The 19,673-nt window shown below is 50.4% G+C and overlaps 1 pseudogene; it reads left to right on the forward strand.

Annotated features, from left to right (window-relative positions):
- Nucleotides 1-7,684: 7,684 nt before the first annotated feature.
- On the forward strand, nt 7,685-15,733 carry LOC135887589 (zinc finger protein 251-like; annotated as a pseudogene).
- Nucleotides 15,734-19,673: the final 3,940 nt, after the last annotated feature.

Genomic DNA, 19,673 nt, shown 5'->3' on the forward strand with positions numbered 1-19,673 from the left:
ACAGTTTGTTACGTTCCTGGGAGTCACCAAACAGTTCAGTTTAAACACAGCCCTGGATTGGTCTCTTTCAGAGTCCAGTGAACCTTTGCAATGGATTCTTCTGACAATGACTGTGACACTCTATATCTCAGGGGAACACCCTGCACCTCCATGTTCATCCTTATAATATGATTGTGTGGTATCCAATGCAAAGTTTGTCATGGTCGGTGTCTTCAGAAGGCTCATGATGCACTGAGCATCATTGTTATAGTAATGTTATGGTATAGGTTGTAATTTCATGTATATAGTTATGAGGCTGAAAATGTGTCCTCATGGCTTAAAACAAGCTCAGGCAAAACTCTCCAGGAACAGAGGGGCAGTTCACACCTCATCAGGTCATGTATAGGACAAACCCAGCCCAGCCTCACAGGAACAAAGGACACTGGCCTAGGCAGCAACAAAGGATCTGTTGGACTCTCGAGTGAGTCACCCCCCTTCCCTTGGTCAGTTAGGGACTACGATGAGGTAATGCTCACCTGACCCTGAAGGGAGGGGGCAAAGCCAAGAGGGAAGAAAGGACATGATAAAAGGGAGAGACGTTTGCCATGCTCTCTCTCTTTCTTCCACCTCCATCTACAGAAACCACCGCCAAGCAACTGAAGTGCTGATCAAAGGGGAGAGATTGGCTGAAGGGCAACCAGCCAGCTTGTGGTGAGAAGCATCCAAGTTTGTAAGGGCATTGAAAGTGTTAAAATCAGCTTAGAATGTGTTTTGTTTTTATTTCATTTGACCAAATCCAACTTCTTGTGCTTTGACTTATAATCACTTAAAACAGGGGTCTCCAAACTACGACCCGCGGGCCGGATCCGGCCCGGGGCTTCCATTCATCTGGTCCTCCAACCAACAGGGGAGAAGCGAACAGCTGAGTAGGCACGAGCAGGCAGGGGGAGGGGCCGCCGGCAGCAACTCACATGGGGCAGCAGCACAGCTGAGTTGTGCAGAGGGGTGAGTGCCTCTGGGAGCCAGTGTCTCCCCAAAAGGGGAGCCAATTTAGGGGAGAGTCGTTGCTGCAGCCGAGCACAGGCACGGACCACTGCCTTAGAGTAAAAAAACAAGCCAGATGCTTAATTACATCTCCAATAAATGGAGTAAAGAAGATGGAAATTAACAATTTCATAATGGTTAAATTTTAACTACAGCACTAATAGAACCAAACAGTATTTGTATGATACAAATGTGTGAGTTTTGAGAAATAAAATTAAAAAAAAGTGAAATGATTTTTAATGTATTGACAAATATTTTGTGATTTCACAGTACCTGAATCAATTAACTTTTATACCTGATTTAGAATTTAATGCAACACTGACACAGTAGAGTAGTGTTGTTTTTTAACAATTTTGCATATATTTGCAATATTTAATTTATTTCACAGTCGCTTCGGCCCGCGAAGCCCCTTCAAAAATCTAATATGGCCCTCGTCTCATAAAGTTTGGAGACCCCTGACTTAAAATCTATCTTTTGTAGTTAATAAATCTGTTTGTTTATTCTACTTGAAACAGTGTGTTTGGTTTGAAGCGTGTCAGAGACTCCCCTTGGGATAACAAGCCTGGTACATACCAATTTCTTTGTTAAATTGACAAACTCATATAAACTTGCAGCGTCCAGTGGGCATTACTGAACACTGCGAGATGGAAGTTCCTAGGGTTGTGTCTGGGACCGGAGATATTGGCTAGTGTCATTCGGTTGCACAATCCAAGCAGCTTACATGCCAGAGGCTGAGCGAGAAGAGCCCAGGAGTGGGGGTTCTCACAGCAGAGCAGGGTAAGGCTGGCTCCCATAGTCGAGGTTTTAGAGTGACCTAGCAGATAACATCAGGGGAACATCACAGTGACCTCCAGACAAGTCTATTTCCAGCTGTGAGGCGGGGCCAGGGGGTCTGTCTTGAAGACTGTGTCCTGCTGCTTTCTCCCTCGTGGGAGCTGTGTCTGCTCAAATGCAAATCATTTCATTCTTGCCCCCTCTGGTGCAATTGATGGGGTCATTCCACCCATGGTTAGCTTGAGAGGTCTGTGTAAGCGGGATGTAAATACATTCTCATGGTCTTTCAAAGTCCTATGGAAGTAACTCCCAAGGGGAAAACTACATTCCTTTGCCTACGATAGGGTGTCCCCGAGAAACCTGTCCCCAGCTACTCTGAGCTCTGGGCAGCCTCTGTAGGACTGGGACCCATCACCCCCTTGTCTGATGATATTGGGGACTCTCTGGAACAATCCCCAGTCTACATAGAAACGCCCCTTATTCCCCCCTCCCCGGGATCTGCAGATCTCCTTTATGCCCATTGACACAGTGGCTTCTACGTACAATGCCCCCTTAATGCTGAGAGAAGCTCCCTGTGCCCAGAGGAAGTGACGACCCCAGCAGCAGGGTCGGGGGGGGGGGGGGCGGGGGGGCTACAGTGCAATCCTTTGATCACTAGGACCCAGGAGCAACTGGGATGCGGCTCTGGGAGCGATCGCTGGGGTTACCGGCATCAGGAAGTGAATCGCACTCGCTGCAGTGACTGGGGCGCTGTGGGGAGCCCGCGCTCCTTGCAAGATGCCCGAGCTCTGGTGGCTGCTGCTGGGACCCCGGAGCCCTGGCTACAGCCGGGAGACTCCAGCACTGACATTCCCGCTGCTCCCAGGAGCCTCTCCCAGGGCAGAGACCCCAGCCTGGCCAGGACCCCCCTTCCCGGGCCCCAGCCCCTGCTCCCAGGGAGGGCACCGCTTGGAGGGAAGGTAAGAGAAACCTGCCCATCCCCCACTCCCAGGGAGCGGTGCCCCCCTGGCTGCAGGGGGAGGGTTTGGCCCAGGCTGCTCCCAGCGGAGCTGGCTGCGATTCCTGCCCCCTGCCCAGGAAAGCTGCCGCCAGCTCCCATTGTTTGCAGGGCGGGTGAAGCCAGCGCGCGCCGTGAAGGAGGGCTGGGACGGCGACACCTGGGGGAGGGGGGGCTGAAGAGGGACAGGGGGCTCTGAGTGCCAGAGGGCATTGAGGGGTGATGGTGAACAGAGATGTGAAAGGGGACGGGGGGCAGGGATGTGCGAAGGGGCGGGGGGAACGGGAATGCAGGGGGTGGGATAGGGCCATGGGGATGTGGGGCTGCTCAAGGGACGCTGAGGGAATACCCAGGGGGCAGGGGGAGAATTGTGGGGCTCAGGGGAACACAGCTGGAATAGAGGGAAACTGAGTGGGGGAGAAAGGGATGTATGTGGGGAGGGGGACTGTGGGGAACCTGGAGGGAGAATATGAGAGCAAGCGAGATTGGCTGGGGAGGGGAGAACCAGAAGGTAGGAGAAGGGGGAGGGATGGTGAGAGATACAATGGCAGCTCCCCCAGCCCATGGGGGAGGGCTGGGACGGCGACACCTGGGGGAGGGGGGGCTGAAGAGGGACAGGGGGCTCTGAGTGCCAGAGGGCATTGAGGGGTGATGGTGAACAGAGATGTGAAAGGGGACGGGGGGCAGGGATGTGCGAAGGGGCGGGGGGCTACCTCACCCAGCAGGCAGTGAGGAATTTTTTCCCCTAGAAATGGTCAAACAAGCATTGGAGGTGGGAGGGCAGGGGACTTCCCACTAAGGGCTCAGAATTTATAGGGCAAATATTCCACCCTCTCCCCTCCCCCCCACACATCCTGCTCCCAGTTTAGTCTTTTTGGTTTTTTTTTAAGACAGTCTCATTATTTGTGGGTCTGACTCCTGCATGTTAAATGTTTGGGGTTGACAGGACTGAACAGGGCCCTGCTCTGATTTCTGTGCAGGATTCTGTGTTAAACCAGAGTGACTGCTAGCAAGAGCAGGCAATGAGTCCAACTGGTATTTATTTTGGTTGGTTCAGTTCCATTCAATCTGTTCAGTTTCATTTCTGGTTCTAGCCACCCAAAGAAACAAAAATAAAAGTTCAGATACCAGTTTAAATCCTATTTCAGTCTTAGTGGAGGTAAATTCAAAAAAGAGAGCTGCAACTTAAAATGTAAAATGTTTTGAATATTGGCTGATTATTTGTTTTTTAACTTTACCATTACTTGAGTTTTCCTAGTGCTTTTGTGTTGTGAAATGAACAAGATTTTTTTTCATGCACAATTTGTTTGAGCAACCTAAAATAACGTCTTTGCTTGGCCATATTGGACCTCTGCAGTGAAAGGATACATCTGAGGCCTGGAAATTTTCTTTCAACACTCACTTGTGTTAGTGGAACTGCCAGTACAATTTTTGCTAGTTGATTCAGCTTGGGCATGACATTTTTCAGATGTTCCCAGTAGTCTGGTATGTTTTCTTTCTTATGGAGATGTGGCCCATCTGTGAATGAATCAGAAATTGGCCCATTCCTTTTTTAGGCTTTCCTTCATCCAGATATTGCTTCCTTTTTAGAGATTTCAAAAGCTTTCAGAAGACGTTCCAATTCATCTTTCAATTTCAGACGTGTCGGACATTCATTCTATGACATCTTTATTTCTGACTTCTGACTCAAACATTTCCATCTTCATCCATGTTATGGTGTAATGAAATTTTGCCTTGACTTTATCCTCTGCTGACAGTGGGGGTTGATATCTAGGATCAAGATATACATATGAGAGAAACATATCTATCTGGGGTGGGGGATTGGAGGTGGGTATTAGACAGTGTCCTTGGGAGTGGGCCCTGTTGGCAGCTTCAGTGGGGAAGGGAGTTTGGAGCGTGAACCCTGCCTCAAGTGGAGCAACTGGAGGGAGAAGCTGCCCTAGGGGTTGGGGAGAGTGGGAGGAGCCCTGTCTAAGGGGAGAAGGTTGGGGAGCTATTATCTTTGCCCTTGGGCTTGAAGAGTTATTATGAACTTCAGGGCCCAGGGAGCATCCCCCCTCTTCTCTCCCCAGGGGGGCATCTCAGAGAGGGTTCCTCTACCTCTGGGCCCGCCTTCTGCCTTCCATGGTATATAGGCAGTTCCTAAGCTTCCCCTCTCACTAACTGCACTTGTGGGCTGGACCCCTTCTCTTCTCACTATCCTGGGGCTGGCCGTTCTGGGAGCCATCGCCAGCCCATTGGCTGGTTTCTTTCTGCTCTTAAAATGAAAATAAGATCACTGTAGTTTTTTTAAATATATTGAGCTTAAAAAATGCTGAATATCTATTTTAACTGGTAATAGTCCCCACCACCACCACCTCCCTTTTTTGTTCAGTTCAGGTTCAGTCAGTAAAACAAAATTATGGTTCACTTTTGGTTCCGGTTCCAGTATGAAATACTGGCCTGGGGACAATGTCAGGAGGGATCCCCGTGACGGAGTAGGGAGTGGGGTGGATTGACCTGGGAATGTTGCATGGGACTTTTACTAGGACTGTCTGCATTGGTGATGGGATATCAGGGTGTGACTTCACTTGAGGGATGATACCTGAGCCCAGGAAGGGGGTTGGGGCCAAGTGACACCTTTGCCTGGGAACCTGGACAAAGGCTGGAGGAGAAGCCGGGGGGAGGCTGGGTGAGACTGCTGGAGGGGGTTTCAGTTGGGAGTTGACTGGGGAAACGGAGGGAGCCCCCAGGCTGGGGTCTAAGCTCCCTGCCCCCCAGATGGACCTGACTGAGGGGGTCCTGTTGTCTGCACCTACAAGCTCTGATTTGGACTGTGTTCCTGTCATCTAATAAACCTTCTGTTTTACTGGCTGGCTGAGAGTCACGTAAATCGCAGGAAGTGGGGTGGTGCAGGGCCCTGACTCCTCCACACTCCGTGACACCCTCAAAGTGGCTCCTTTGATTCTGCTCTTTTCTAGGGTTTGACTCAGAGACTCTGTTCCTGGGAGGGTTTAAAAGTGTCTCATGGGTTTAGTCCCAATGGGAGGGGTCAGGTCTGTGTTGTAATACTCGCAACGCCACGCATCGCCTGGGGAAGCGCATCGGCTGCCGCTGGGAGTGGTGCGAGGAGCGCCAGGAGCTGGGAGTCCGGGTGCCGCAGATCAGGTCGGACGACAACACCATCGTCACCCCGACGGCCAGGGGCTTGCTGGAGAGGACTCTGAAGGCCGCCATCCGCTCGCTATACGTGGAAACCCTGAAGCGTAAACCGGACCAGGGTAAAGCCTTTGAGTTGACCAACAAGTGGGACGCCAGCAACCACTTCCTCGCCGGGGGCGGCTTCACCCGTTTCGCCGACTGGCAGTTCATCCACCGTGCCCGGCTCAACTGCGTCCCGCTCAACGGAGCCGTCTGCCACGGGAACCGAGACAAGCGTTGCAGGAAGTGCGGCTACCCCAACGAGACCCTGCCCCACGTCCTGTGCAGCTGCAAACCCCACTCCAGAGCCTGGCAGCTGTGCCACAACGCCATCCAGAACCGCCTGGTGAAAGCCATTGCGCCACGCCTGGGGGAGATCTCCGTGAACTGCACCATCCCCGGTACCGACAGCCAGCTACGACCTGACGTGGTCGTCACCGACGAGGCCCAGAAAAAGATCATCCTCGTCGACGTCACGGTCTCCTTTGAGAACAGGACTCCGGCATTTTGCGAAGCCCGAGCTCGTAAGCTGGAAAAGTACGCCCCCCTGGCTGACACCCTGAGAGCGAAGGGCTATGAGGTGCAGATGGACGCCCTGATTGTCGGAGCCCTGGGCGCCTGGGACCCCTGCAACGAGCGTGTGCTGCGGACCTGTGGGATCGGTTGACGCTACGCACGTCTGATGCGACGCCTCATGGTTTCAGACACCATCCGATGGTCCAGGGACATCTACATCGAGCACATCACCGGCCACCGACAGTACTAGGAGGCGTGAGCCAGAGTGACATCGTTCTCCCACTACGAGAAAGGGACCAAGTGACCTTCTCCGTTGGATCATATGAACTGGAACCATAAACTCCCTAAACATTAAATCTCACCAAATGAGGGTCAATCCATCCTCATCATCATATCCACTCATTATACTCCACACCCGAACACAACCACTCTATGAACTTCATACCCTCATATCTCAATGTCTGTACTTTGACCCATCAACCTTTTACCCCCAATTGGGGATATGGACTAATGCTAATTCAGAAACCTCCCCAATTGCCCTTCTCACCCCAACAGGTTGCAGAATGACAACCACGTTTTGCTCCAGATCATCTTCCTAGGGGACAGGGCAGGGAAATGGCTGTGGTGGATCCAGTTCAGGTAGGGGATTTTGGGGGGAGCTGCTGGGAAGGATTGTTGTAGAGGGGGAGAGGCAGGGAGAGGGACAAGGTGTGATAATCCTGCTGGGACATGCTCAGCTTAGGGCCTGATTTATGAACAGGCCCATTGGGGGTGGGGTGAAAATTCCCCCATTTCTGAAACAGGAGACCGCCCCCCTGGACAGGGCTGGGAAAACAGACCAGAGTGCTGGAGCCTGAACCCACTAGGCAGAGACTGTGGTGAAATATAAAGGGAAGGTGCTGGAATTCCTGTCCCTGTCCCCTGCATGGAGCTCTGCTTTCCACATCAGCCTGTGCCTAGTAGTTGTGTGGTCAATGAAAAGACCCTGCCCTCTATCCTCTGCTGGGAGGGTCAAGGAGCTCTCACCTTCTCTGTGTTTCATGGAGACTCATGGCCACTCTTGAGTGGGGTGGGGCTAGTATTCTGCTCCTCCAGGCCTTCCAGAGCTGTCGTATTTTGGTGCTACTTCCCCCATAAACAGTGGGATTGTGGCTGGGGCAGCAGGTACTGAGTGGGGAGCACTTGTTTTTTCAGATGCCAGTGACCTTCGAGGAGGTGGCTGTGTATTTCACCGAGAGGCAGGGGGCTCTGCTGGACCCTGGTCAGAGAGCCCTCTACAGGGATGTCATACAGGAGAATTATGAGACTGTGACCTCACTGGGTAAGTATTCCTGTCCCCTCAACTATTTTAAGCCGTGGGGGTCTGCATTTCTGCATCTGGTCAGGTTCTTCCCTGGTCAGTTAGATTAGAGGGAAATGGGTCTCATTGTCCACAGCTCCAGTTTGAGAGAGCCATTCGTCCCCATACACCCTCCAATGGGATAGGGGAGTCATTAACCTAATGGACATGCTAGTTCATCTGCATCCCTCCAGCTTTCCCGTGGGCAGAAGCAGTGTATTATCCTTTGAGCATTAATTCTTACTCACACAAAGGATCTCTGTGCACCTCCCTTCCTGGGACTGGCTCCTGTGACACTCTATACCTTGGGAGAGCCCCCTATAGCCCCCATATTCCTCATCTGTATATAATTGTGATATTGCATAGAAAGCATGCCATGTGAGGTATTAGGGAAAAGGTTATGATTGGCTTAAGGTCACTGTTCTATCTAAGGGTATGTCTACACTATGAAATTAGGTCGAATTTATAGAAGCCGGTTTTATAGAAATCGGTTGTATACAGCCGATTGTGTGTGTCCCCACATAAAATGCTCTAAGTGCATTAATTCGGCAGACCGTGTCCACAGTACCGAGGCTAGCGTCGACTTCCGGAGTGTTGCACAGTGGGTAGCTATCCCACAGTTCCCGCAGTCTCCGCCGCCCATTGGAATTCTGGGTTGAGATCCCAATGCCTGAATGATGCAAAACAGTGTCGCGGGGGGTTCTGGGTACATGTTGTCAGGCCCCTCCCCCTCCGTCAGTGCAACGGCAGACAATCGATTCGCGCCTTTTTACCTGGGTAGACAACATACCACGCCAAGCATGGAGCCCGCTTAGCTCAGCTCACTGTCACCATATGTCCTCTGGGTGCCGGCAGACGTGGTACTGCATTGCTACACAGCAGCAGCTAATTCCCTTTTGGCTGTAGACAATGCAGTATGACTGGTAGCCTTCATCGGCGATCTGGGTGCTGGCAGACGTGGGGCTGCATTGCACACAGCAGCAGCCCCTTGCCTTTTGGTAGAAGATGGTATATTATGACTGGTATCCATCGTCATCGTACTGCAGTGGCTGTCAATCATGGGCACCTGGGCAGACATGCTCAGTCCTATCGAACTGTCTTGACGATGATGGCTATCAGTCGTAGTATGCTATTTTCTGCCAAGCGCCCAGTATTTTCTGCCAAGCACCCAGAAGATGCCGAGGGCTATCAGTCATGCTGCACCGTCGTCTGCCAGCTTAAGATATAAAAAATAGATTTGTTCTGTATTCATTTGCTTCCCCCTCCCTCCGTGAAATCAACGGCCTGCTAAACCCAGGGTTTTGAGTTCAATCTTTGGGGGGGCCATTCTGGGTGACAGTTGTTTGTGTTTCTCCCTGATGCACAGCCACCTTTGTTGATTTTAATTCCCTGTACCTGTACGCCATGTCGTCACTCGCCCCTCCCTCCCTCCCTCCCTCCATCCGTCAGATACTAGTTTCGCGCCTTTTTTCAGACCAGACGCCATAGCTAGCACTGGGATCATGGAGCCCGCTCAGATCACCGTGGCAATTATGAGCACTATGAACACCACACGCATTGTCCTGGAGTATATGCAGAGCCAGGACATGCCAAAGCAAAACCAGGACCAGCCGAGGAGGCGATTGCAGCGCGGCGATGAGAGTGATGAGGAAATTGACATGGACATAGACCTCTCACAAGGCACAGGCCCCAGCAATGTGGAAATCATGGTGTTACTGGGGCAGGTTCATGCCGTGGAACGCCGATTCTGGGCCCGGGAAACAAGCAGAGACTGGTGGGACCGCATCGTGCTGCAGGTGTGGGACGATTCCCAGTGGCTGCGAAACTTTCGCATGCGTAAGGGCACTTTCATGGAACTTTGTGACTTGCTTTCCCCTGCCCTGAAGCGCCAGAATACCAGGATGAGAGCAGCCCTCACAGTTGAGAAGCGAGTGGCGATAGTCCTGTGGAAGCTTGCAACGCCAGACAGCTACCGGTCAGTCGGGAATCAATTTGGAGTGGGCAAATCTACTGTGGGGGCTGCTGTGATCCAAGTTGCCAGGGCAATGAAAGACCTGGTGATATCAAGGGTAGTGACTCTGGGAAACGTGCAGGCCATAGTGGATGGCTTTGCTGCAATGGGATTCCCAAACTGTGGTGGGGCCATAGACGGAACCCATATCCCTATCTTGGCACCGGAGCACCAAGCCACCGAGTACATAAACCTCAAGGGGTACTTTTCAATGCTGCTGCAAGCCCTGGTGGACCACAAGGGACGTTTCACCAACATCAACGTGGGATGGCCGGGAAAGGTACATGATGCTCGCGTCTTCAGGCACTCTGGTCTGTTTCGAAAGCTGGAGGAAGGGACTTTCTTCCCGGACCAGAAAATAACCGTTGGGGATGTTGAAATGCCTATCGTGATCCTTGGGGACCCAGCCTACCCCTTAATGCCATGGCTCATGAAGCCGTACACAGGCAGCCTGGACAGTAGTCAGGACCTGTTCAACTACAGGCTGAGCAAGTGCCGAATGGTGGTGGAATGTGCATTTGGACGTTTAAAAGTGCGCTGGTGCAGCTTACTGACTCGCTCAGACCTCAGCGAAAAGAATATCCCCATTGTTATTGCTGCTTGCTGTGCGCTCCACAATATCTGTGAGAGTAAGGGGGAGACATTTATGGCGGGGTGGGAGGTTGAGGCAAATCGCCTGGCCGCTGATTACGTGCAGCCAGACACCAGGGCGGTTAGAAGAGCACAGCAGGGTGCGGTGCGCATCAGAGAAGCTTTGAAAACGAGTTTTGTGACTGGCCAGGCTACGGTGTGAAACTTCTGTTTGTTTCTCCTTGATGAACCCTCCGCCCCCCCCCCACCCGGTTCACTCTACTTCCCTGTAAACCAACCACCCCACCCTCCCCTCCCCCCTTCGAGCACTGCTTGCAGAGGCAATAAAGTCATTGTTACTTCACATTCATGTATTATTTATTAATTCATCACACAACTAGGGGGATAATTGCCAAGGTAGCCCGGGATGGGTGGGGGAGGAGGGAAGGAAAAGGACACACTGCAGTTTTAAACTTTAACTCTTATTGAAGGCCAGCCTTCTCATGCTTGGGCAGTCATCTGGGGTGGAGTGACTGGGTGGCCGGAGGCCCCCCCACCGTGTTCTTGGGCGTCTGGGTGAGGAGGCTATGGAACTTGGGGAGGAGGGCTGTTGGTTACACAGGGGCTGTAGCGGCGGTCTCTGCTCCTGCTGCCTTTCCTGCAGCTCAACCATACGCTGGAGCATATCAGTTTGATGCTCCAGCAGCCGGAGCATCGACTCTTGCCTTCTGTCTGCAAGCTGACGCCACCTATCATCTTCAGCCCGCCACTTGCTCTGTTCATCCCGCGATTCAGCCCGCCACCTCTCCTCTCGTTCATACTGTGCTTTTCTGTAGTCTGACATTGACTGCCTCCACGGATTCTGCTGTGCTCTCTCAGCGTGGGAGGACATCTGGAGCTCCGTGAACATATCATCCCGCGTCCTCCGTTTTCTCCTTCTAATCTTCACTAGCCTCTGTGAAGGAGAAACATTTGCAGCTGGTGGAGGAGAAGGGAGAGGTGGTTAAAAAAGACACATTTTAGAGAACAATGGGTACACTCTTTCACGTTAAATTTTGCTGTTCACATTACACAGCACATGTGCTTTCGTTACAAGGTCGCATTTTTCCTCTTATATTGAGGGCCTGCCGGTTTGGTGTGAGAGATCACTCACGCAGTGCCAGGCAACAGATTTCGGCTTGCAGGCAGCCATGGTAAGCCACAGTCTTTTGGCTTTTTTAATCTTCTTAACATGTGGGAATGGTTTCAAACAGTAGCGCTCTCATTTCCCATACCAAGCACCCGTTGGATTGGCCATTGAAAATGGGTTTGCAATGTAAAAGGAGGGGCTGCGGTTTCCAGGTTAATATGCAGCACAAACCCAACTAACTCCCCTCCCCCCCCCCCAATTCTCTGGGATGATCACTTCACCCCTCCCCCCCACCGCGTGGCTAACAGCGGGGAATATTTCTGTTCAGCAGAGCAGGAAGGGGCACCTCTGAATGTCCCCTTAATAAAATCGCCCCATTTCAACCAGGTGACCGTGAATGATATCACTCTCCTGAGGATAACAAAGAGCGATAAGGAATGGATGTTGTCTGCATGCCAGCAAACACCGGGACCATACGCTGCCATGCTTTGTTATGCAATGATTCCAGACTACGTGCTACTGGCCTGGCGTGGTAAAGTGTCCTACCATGGCGGACGGGATAAGGCAGCCCTCCCCAGAAACCTTTTGCAAAGGCTTTGGGAGTACATCAAGGAGAGCTTTCTGGAGATGTCCCTGGAGGATTTCCGCTCCATCCCCATACACGTTAACAGACTTTTCCAGTAGCTGTACTGGCCGCGATTGCCAGGGCAAATTAATCATTAATCATTAAACACGCTTGCTTTTAAACCATGTGTAATATTTACAAAGGTACACTCACCAGAGGTCCCCTGTGTGCCCTCAGGGTCTGGGAGTACGCCTTGGGTGAGTTCGGGGGTTACTGGTTCCAGGTCCAGGGTGATAAACATATCCTGGCTGTTGGGGAAACCGGTTTCTCCGCTTCCTTGCTGCTGTGAGCTATCTACATTATCTTCATCCTCATCTTCCTCGTACCGCGAACCCGCTTCCCTGTGTGTTTCTCCAGTGAGGGAGTCATAGCACACGGTTGGGGTAGTGGTGGCTGCACCCCCTAGAATGGCATGCAGCTCCGCGTAGAAGCGGCATGTTTGCGGCTCTGCCCCGGACCTTCCGTTTGCCTCTCTGGCTTTGTGGTAGGCTTGCCTTAGCTCCTTAATTTTCACGCGGCACTGCTGTGCGTCCCTGTTATGGCCTCTGTCCTTCATGGCCTTGGAGACCTTTTCTAATATTTTGCCATTTCGTTTACTGTTATGGAGTTCAGCTAGCACTGATTCATCTCCCCATATGGAGCTCTTTTGCGATCCTGGGACTCCATCACGGTTACCTGTGCTGATGAGCTCTGCGTGGTCACCTGTGCTTTCCACGCTGGGCAAACGGGAAATGAAATTCAAACGTTCGCGGGGCTTTTCCTGTCTATCTGGTCAGTGCATCTGAGTTGAGAGTGCTGTCTAGAGCGGTCACAATGAAGCACTGTGGGATAGCTCCCGGAGGCCAATAACGTCGAATTCCGTTCACACTACCCCAATTCCGACCCGCTAAGGCCGATTTTAGCGCTAATCCCCTCGTCGGCGGTGGAGTAAAGAAACCGGTTTAAAGGGCCCTTTAAGTAGAAAGAAAGGGCTTCGTCGTGTGAACGTGTCCAGGCTTAATTCGATTTAACGCTGCTAAAGTCGACCTAAACTCGTAGTGTAGACCAGGCCTAAATATGTGTATCTTTAGTGCATATGAAGTTATGAGATTGTGTTATACGGTTGTCACTAAAATATACTGTGGGTTTGGGAGTTGCTCAGATACTGGCTCTACAGAGACAATGAAAAGGGAGATAACCAACACCCAGGTGGGTGCTATTGAGCAGAAATCACCAGCCATTGTCCAGCAAGGGAGTTACAATTCAATGACTCACCTGCATGAGGCCACACCAGGGGGATTGCTCAGCCTGGCCCTGGAGACTCAGCAAAGCCCCCAGACATGCCTGGAGTTGTGCTCCCCAACCACATCGGTCTGAGGGTATAAAACAGAACACAGGCCCAGCATGTGGCCACTTTCTCCTTCACCTTCCTACACTGCAAGCAGCAAGGATGCTGAAGACTTGAGACTCCAACTGAGGGGACTGGCCCAGATTTCAAAGGTGAAATCTATATACTATGGACTGCAGTATCCACTGGGGTGAGAAAAACTGCTTAATCTAGATGTTGGCAAGTCTTATAGGGTTGAAAGTTTAAACTGCGTGCTTATATTTTATTTCTTTTGGTAACTAACTCTGACTTTTTGCCTAGCACTTAATACTACTTAAAATCTATCTTTTATAGTCAATAAACTTGTTTAACTGTTTAACTTTACCAGTGAGTTTTCCTGAAGTGAATGGTAAATTGCTCCGGTATCAAAAGCTGGTGTATATCCACTTTCCATTGATGAAGTGGTGAACCAATTAATAAATTTAGATGGTATATTCCTAAGTTACAGTGTTGGTGATTTGGCTCTGGTGCCCTCTCTCTGTGTGATTCATGAGTGGCTCTGGGAGCATTCATGCAATCTAGCTGGGTGTGGGGGCTCCACATGTGGTTGTGCTGAGTGATAACAGCATGTGGAGGGGTTTTTGCTGGTCACTAGCAAGGCATTGTGAGAGACAGCCCAGGCTGGAGAGAGTTCAGGGGGGCACAGCGGTCCCAAAGTCCCAGGCTACACCCTGGGGGGGGGGGGTGTCCCATCACAGCTCCATCTGTGGGGAGGGTTCTGGAGCTTTACACAGAGACAGGGGGTTAACACTAGAGCTGTGTGTGCCTCAGCAAGTCCCCCAGAGCACACAGATCCTGAACACTCCTAGTGAGGGTGTGACAACTCCCCCTCCCCCAGACATTGGTCTCTCCCAAGGGGGCTCAGTGACCATGTTTCCATCTGTTCAGACCCCCACAACCCCCCAGAAAATCATGGGCTCAGTTTAAACTCAATGTGTGTCCTTTGTGACAAATACTCCACTGATCCTCAGTGCACTCACATCATGCCTGATTTCACCCCCGAGCAGGACTCCCCATTCCCAAACCTGACCTGATCGCCCAGCTGGAAGCAGGGGAAGAGCCGTGGGTCCCGGATCTCCAGGTCTCTGAGGAAAGGAAGATCCCAAGATGCACCCACCCAGGTGAGAAGTCAGTGATATTGACACAAAAACTATATGGCAAATGAAGGAAAAAGCTGAAAATCCCCAAAATGTGGTGTGAGCCCGCTCAGTTCTCCTCATCCCACCCAGGTCAGGTTGTGGTCAGCAGGTGTCATATCATCATGGCAGATATTGTTCATGGCTTCCCACCCACCCTGTTAGCTGTCAGGCGTTTTCTCCCTGACTTCACTTCCCTGTGAGTGTTTGGATGGGATGTTGAGGCAGAATCCAATTTCTCAGGCTCCCCAACAGTTATTGTGTTGTGTTTTCCTTCTTTGTTATTCCCCTTTCTGCTAGCTCAGGCAATGACTCCTGCCGGGACTCTCTCTCTTCCCCAGCAGGTAATGAGACAATGAGTGAGAACGAGGAGGGGGATCTACAGCAGGAAGGACTTGAGCAAATGGAACTCCAGGGGACCTTCTTGAGAAAAGCTGGAGGGAAGTTCTCCCAGTGCCTGGAGAAAGCCTGGAGTAATTGGCACAGGTCAGAAAGGAATCACGGAAAATGCCAAAGGAAGAAAATGGAGGAATCCATTGAATGTGGGTGAGGAGGCAAGGATCCCAAGGAATCCGCAGCCCAGCAGACAAATCAGAAGGAAAAGAAACCGTATACATGCTTGGACTGTGGGAAAAGTTTCAGTCAGCGCTCAGGCCTTATTTGTCACAGGAGAATCCACACAGGAGAGAGGCCATATAAATGCCTTCAGTGTGAGAAAAGTTTCAATGCACCACCAGCCCTTATTGTACATCAGCGAACCCACACAGGAGAGAAACCCTTTAAATGCTTGGACTGTGGGAAAAGTTTCAGTCGGCAGTCAGCCCTTAATAGCCATGGGACAATCCACACGGGAGAGGGACCATATACGTGCCTTGAGTGTGGGAAAAGTTTCAATGCACCATCAGTCCTTCTTGTACATCAGCAAACCCACACAGGAAAGAAACCCTTTAAATGCTTGGACTGTGGGAAAAACTTCAGTCAGCACTCAGGACTTATTAACCACAGGAGAATCCACACGGGAGAGAGACCATATAAATGCCTTCAGTGTGGGAAAAGTTTCATTGTAACATCAGCCTTTATTACACATCAGAGAACCCACATGGGAGAGAGACCCTATAAATGCCTTCAGTGTGGGAAAAGTTTCAATGAATCATCAACCCTTATTGTACATCAGAGAACCCACACTGGAGAGAGACCCTATAAATGCTTGGACTGTGGGAAAAGCTTCAGTCGGCGCTCAATCCTTATAAGACATGGGAGAATCCACACAGAAAACTGTGAAAATGCCTCCACTGTAGGAAAAGTTTCAGTCAGAACTCACACCTTATTAGACATCAGACAATCCACATAAGAGAGAATCCACATAAATACTTGAATGGTGGGAAAGGCTTCAATCCCAGGCCAAATCTTCCTAAACATCAGAGAATTCACAAGGGACAGAATCTATAAGCGCCTCAACTGTGGAAAAAGTTTCATTTGAATATCAAACCTTGCTTCACATTAGACGATCCACACAAGAGAGAGAGCCCATAAATACTTGGATTGTGGGAAAATCTTCAATAATTGCAGGGAAAGATTCAGTCTAAGCTCACACATTATTCCCCCATGAGATAATTCACAGAAGAAAGAGCTTGAATGTGGGGGTATCTTCTTTTGGTGCTCACACAGCATCAAGCATCAGCAAATCCAAACAGGGAGGAGCCCTCTCAGATGTCCTTAGCATGGAAAAAGGTTCAGTTGGAGCTAACACCACATTGAACATCAGAGACTCCTCCACACAGGAGAGAAATTCTCTCAGTGCCCTGACTAGGGCTGGTCTTAGTAAAAACTCCATTTCCTAATTCCCACACACATCAGTGACATTTGGCTCCTAGGTATCCAGCTGCCCATGTCTGGGGGCAGGTTCCAGCAGCAGCTAACCCTGATCTGATCAGCCGCTCCTCTCTGCTGATGGGCTTTCCTGCCTCCTGGTAACCTGCTGAGGAATGGGAGAGAGAAATTCCTCCAGAAGCTCCCTCTGCCTGGATGAAGTTCTCTTCTTTCCTTTCCCTTCCCAGTCAGGATGCCCCTACCATAGAGACTAGGAAATGGATACTTGGGCAAGGCTCCACATTCATTCTGGACACCTGTCCCCACCCCCCATTTTCCAGTAGCCTATGGGCTGGGCTCCCTCACTTACCTGTAGCTAGTCCCTGCAGGGTGAGTGTCCTGAGTGCTGGCAACTCTTCCCCTCTCTAAATCCCCTAAGGTGCTGGGTTTTGGGAGATCAAATGTGAAGGGACCAGGAGGGATGGGTTTTGGGGAAGACAGTGGGTGACTGAATGGTTGGGTCCGGTGGATGTGGGGAGCATAGGGTACTCGGTGCAGGGGAAATCAAGTGTTAGGGATCGTGGGATAAGAGAGGAGAGTACAGGGAAGAGAGGTGCTGCCTCTTATCACTCACACCCTCTGTATTCAGAAAGCTCCACTGAGAGAGGCTGATTTCCACAGGGACTTGTGGGAGGCCTAAAGGCTTGGGATCCCACTTCTGCCTCCTCAGCATCAGCCTCCGAGGGTCCGTCTGTGTTGGGAAAGGTTGTGGAGATTAGCTAGCAAATCTCCCCTGAACTCCCCCCCCTTCCTCCGCACTTGTCCTAATCTAGACTGACCCCAAACATCTTATATGTTCTCTTCCCCCCATTAGCAGGGTGATTGTTAGAGTCACTGAGTTCCCCCTTTGGGGAGAGATTGTCTCATTCCCACATAGTCTCACATTGCTCCAGGTTATGCAAAGAAAAAAAAAATTTACTTTTTGTACATTGACTCCCTTAGAGACCAGAATTAAATAGATTCTAAATTCTGGAGCAGGGACAGGAAAATGTGGTGTTTAGGTTCTGTGTTATTTGAGAGTGATGGGGTGAATTGGAGGGATTACCTGTGCCCCCCGCCCCCGCTTCATTGCCACATTCCCCCTGACACAGCAGCCTCTGAGCCCTGGAGAGTTTATCCTCTCCTCATTCTACCCCCACCTCCCAGCATGGCACTTACCACAATGTTCTTTGCTCTCCATGCTTAGGAATCACTTTATTTCTTTGATCCTGACTGACTCGTGAGGGCTAGAGATGAAAGTGTCCCAGACCTGGAGGGGGAATTCAGATGAACCCCAAAGCTCTGTTTGAGCTTTGAGCTTACATCCCTGTTTCTGTCTATTGGTAAAGTGGCTTCTGAGCTTTTTCCAGCCAAGTCCGGAACATTTGGAGATGGGCAGATTTTGACTTTGGTTTCTTTTTGTTTTTTTTTTTTTCTTTCTTACATTATGAGGATGCTAAAACTTTTGTAAATGACACAACCAAATAATGAGGAGGTGCTGAGTGCAGCAGGTTTAGCCAGTTCAGAAGAAAATGGATAAATTTGTTTTCCTTCTTTGGGGAGTTACAATTCTGTGGGATTTCTCTTTATGAACCTGAAAGTGTTTTGTAGCCCATCTTGTAGTGTTGATTTTTCTCTCGTCCTGAAGGACATTTGGTCACATACTTTGATATTAATTTAGTTTGACAGGATCTAGCATAGCTTTTTTGAGGATTTTACGAGAGAAATGGTTGTTTCCCAGAAGAGTCCTTTTTATTTATTTTAACCTTTCTTTACCCTTTGTGTGTTTGAACAATGAACATTATCACTATTTCAGCACGAACACTGAGGGTGAGTGCTAGACTCGCACTCAGAGAGGCTGAGACTGAACGGGGCATGGAGTTACTGCCTGATCCCTCCAGAGATATGAGATGCAGTGAGAAGGGGCAGAGGATGGGCAGTGAGGGGAACAGAGCTGGGAAACTACAGACTTTCCTCTTGAGGGCCAGACAGTGGAGGCTGAGAACTGTGAACTTGCTGCATCAGTGCCAGAGAGACACAGGAATTGCCCTATGAGTGTTGAGTGAAGCCATCCCTGAAATCTAAAAGGCTACAAACGATGCCCCAAGAGGAATGAAGAGGGGAGGTGGCAGTGTCTCCTGTTTGCTGAGGATGGGACTGGGCAGAGACAAGAAGGAAGCTGGGGAAGACAACAGGCCGCCTGGACCAACCTTGGAGCCAGGCTGACCCCCATCCTTGAGGCCAGAGGGGGCTAAGGAGCCTGACAGCCCAGCTGGTCACCCCTCCCCATCTACCAGAGTGTCCTGTGTGGGGATGACAAAGATTCTCTCTGCTTTACTCACCTCACCCTGCATCCCGCTAGTCTCAGCTGCTTGGATTCCCTGCTCTTGGAGTGTTTGCTCTGTGACTGGGTCCCAGCATCTCTCCTGGATTCTCTGCACTTTTCTACCAGTTTGTAAATGTTGCTGGTGCATGCGGGATTTGGATGCAGCAATGTGATGGGCTGGGGATGAGGAAAGGAATCTCTATTATTCCAAAGGACGAACAAAGAAAGTAGAATTTAGTTTTTCACACTCCCGGTGTCCTTTTATTTTGCATCAAATACCCACCAGATTCAGAGTGGAGGTTAAATGTAAAAGCAATGCAAACATGGTCTGGTACGAAAATGCACAGTGAGATCACCCATATAACCTCACCTCTACCCTGTCATAGGCTCAATTGCAGGCAGTATACTCACAATTCTTAAGTTATTCTGATCTCTGAGCTGGGTTTCAGCCCAGGACCCCTACTCTCTCATCTTTACCATCTGCCTAATTCTAGCTCAGACCCTTTCCAATCGATGGGGCTATTGGCAGTAGTAAAATTAAGCAGACGCTGCCTTGGAGTGATACCATTCAAAGCCCCATACTCTTCTGATTAAGATATTTTAGTGCTTGTGGGCCCAGACTATATTAAACTCATTTTTAAAGCCTATTAGAGTTTGGGTACGTTTTTCAAAAGCATCTTTTCCAAAATGATGTAGGGTTGGGTTTTTAAAGGTATCAGGCACCTGACGATGCAGATAAGGGCCCAGTGGGGTGTTCAAAGCAAGCTAGGCACCAGGGGCTAGATCCAAAAAAAGATTTAGGTGCCTGGCCACTACTTTCACTTTAGGTACCT

Source organism: Emys orbicularis, chromosome 13 (assembly GCF_028017835.1).
Source record: "Emys orbicularis isolate rEmyOrb1 chromosome 13, rEmyOrb1.hap1, whole genome shotgun sequence".
NCBI lineage: Eukaryota > Metazoa > Chordata > Testudines > Emydidae > Emys > Emys orbicularis.